Here is a 2987-nt window from a genome sequence, read left to right on the forward strand (position 1 = left end):
GCAGCTTTCTCAGGGTCTTGTGTCACCCTATCAGTCTGTTTTATAGGCCACTGAGGTATGAAGACCTCACAATCTTCGGTATTTTTGGATTTTTTGTGGGAGGAAGCATCAACTGCATCGTGCTTCCTTTTGGTTCAAGCTGAGGAGGAGACATTTGACCTCTCCACCATTGGCTTTTTCCCTTTACCCAAAGCGTCAGCCACGGGCCTAATGTTCCTGATACCCTTGTAAGAAGGGTCGGGAGAGGGAACAGAAGCCTCTTAATCAGCAGTTAGGGCTCGGGGCGACTGTTGCTCAGCTGTCACAACGGCCCTAGCAGCCTTCGCCCGCAAATTCTCAGGGTTTATTCTTGGAGGCACTACAAAGAAGAACAAGAATCAGAATTACGAAAAGACATATCACTTTTGTAAATTTGAAGGATGATGGTTAAGAAGCTCATAATGAGCCGCCAAGCCCCAATACTGAAGGATGGAGTTGAACTCCAACTCAAGACCATGTATCTCCTGATACCATGGAATGGATTTGATCGTCTTGACAGCCGTCTCGTCTTCTTTGGATAAAGGAAGGACCCAGTTACTTTTAGAGTATGAGGTATACTGTTTCCAGACGATCGGGAAGTTGAGATCTGACAGAGGCGCACGACAGAAAATATCGTTCGTGCCATCCTTTGTGATTGGAAGGGCAAGTTCCTTTGGTAAAAATGCTGCCCCTCTAGTCAAGCTTAGTCTTATTACGCTTGGAGAGTACAACCCAGCCGGGAGGATGGGAGATATAAAGAAGATGAAAATGCACAAAAAGAGCAAGAGATGGCGTAACGCCAAGTTCAAAACACAAACCCAAGAAGCCGACAATGAGACGCCAGCTATTGGGAGGAGCATTCCAAGGCAAATGTCCCAGTGATTCAGAATGGCTGAGAACAAAGGATTGAAAAAAGGAAAGCGAACCCCGCTTTCCAGTGCATCAATGTATAGGGAAGATTCGCCTGGAAGGGTCGAATCAACCCTCTCATCAGGATTGGGAGCCCTAATATGATAAGAAGGAAAATCAAAACCCTGGATTGCCGAAAGAAGGGTTTCCTCCTTGAAAGAGGAGGGAACAGAACCAGGTCCGCCATTAGACCTGGAAGTTTGTTTTGACTGCCTAGAAGACTCGGCAGTTACCCTAGGAGTCTTGGAAGATCTAGACTCAGGAAAGGCAGAAGGAGTTTCGGCCTTCCTTTCTAAACTTTGATGGGAAACTTCAGCAAATTCACGCCAGAGGACAGTTATGGTTTTATTATCACTATCCGACTGCTCGGAAGGAAGGGAAGCAAAAGCTTCGTTACCACTACTATTACTGACACTGGGTACCAAAAAAGAAGAAACCCAATTATCCTCCATTACTAGTTTCAGTGAGGTACCAAAAAAAAGACTGGAGACAAGAAGTTTAAAATTTGCAAAAGGATCAGTAAACTTACTGATTCAGTGAAGCAAAGGCTTGAGAGCGAGAAGGCGTGAAGCAGACGACGAAGGTTCAAATTCCAGACAAGAAGAATGAAACCTATGAAGACAACGAACCGTTTTTAAGCACCCGCACGAGTGTTCGAGGACCTAAACGATCGAGATTGATTCAGCATCAACGGTCGAGATTAGAAGACGTTTTGAAAGTTTGAACTCACGAATCCAAAACAGGCGTTCGGAAACCGTCGCATGGGTTACGTTAGCCACGATAGATCGACTGCAAAGAGACGCGTGGCATTGCCCTCACAACGCTCGAGGAAAAGTGACCACCGCATTAAATGTGATATGACATTTAGTGGGATATGCAAAGACTATTGCCTGACAAAGAACCCAGTTAAAAACCAAGCCCTCGGGATCGACAGAACGCTTGGTCTTGAGGGCTCGTGATATGGAGGAAATATGATCGAACCTGGTTTATACTCGGTTTGACCCTCGACCTCGGTCGAGACGGAGGGAATCAACTCGCTTCAGAGCGAGCCGGGTCCAGAAGATAGCTTGTTGAGGAAGAAAACTAAATCAGTTACAGGCACGCCCTAATCCGACTTATGGATTAGGTTAATTACCCTAATGATGGCAGACACAACTTGGCGGCTGTCACTTATCATTATTGAAGGGATAATCATTGGATAACCGTGAGGTTATCTCAAGAGTCTTCTACAAGTTCAAACTAGTAGAAGTCTATCACTCAACGGATCTAACTGTTAGGATCCAACGACTATCCGAAGAAGGCTCAAGTGCATCCAACGAAGAAGATTCGAAGGTACACTCTATATAAACCTTACTTACCTACGAGGTGAGGGGGACTCAGATCAACATACACACTGGTAGACGTAAACTATCAGAGGCTTACGATCTAGCTCACTTTCCCAGTTTTTCATTCCTTAGCTTTGTGCGTCTAACAGAGCCGTTTGTGATTAAGTTCATCAACTGACTTAGCCTTCGGAGGTGGACTCCCGACCCTAGCGGTTGGGCCACATCTGACACTTTCGTTTTGCAGGTCATCACAAGGAGATCTAAGGGGCTGAGCAGATCTTGGACGCATCAGGAACATTCTAGTGGGTCTAGATATTTCTAGGATATTTCTAGAGACAAGATACTTTCTAAATGTAGATTCCTCTAAAATCTCCCTCCTTTCTAGAATGTGGGCTAAGTGTAGCCCATTAGTAACTTTAGTTAAGTTGGGCTAGACCATGTGTGGCCCATTAATATTATACCATTGGGCCTATGATAAATTGGACCGTGTCAGGGTGCTTAAAAGCAGTTCGTTGTCTTCATAGGTTTTCATTCTTCTTGTCTAGAATTTTAAAACTTCGTTGTCTGCTTCGCGCCTTCTCGTTTCGAGCTTTTTGCTATTGAATCAGTAAGTTCACTGATCCCTTTGCAAAGTTTAACTTTCTGTCTCCAGGTTTTTTCTTTTTCTTTCTGTATTGTACTGGAGCTTTAGTAATGGAGGACAATAGGGTTTCTTCTGAAGCTTCCCTGGTGCCC

The sequence above is a fragment of the Hakea prostrata genome, chromosome 9 (genome assembly GCF_041222555.1).
Source record: "Hakea prostrata isolate BN-2017 chromosome 9, UWA_Hpros_2, whole genome shotgun sequence".
Lineage (NCBI taxonomy): Eukaryota > Viridiplantae > Streptophyta > Magnoliopsida > Proteales > Proteaceae > Hakea > Hakea prostrata.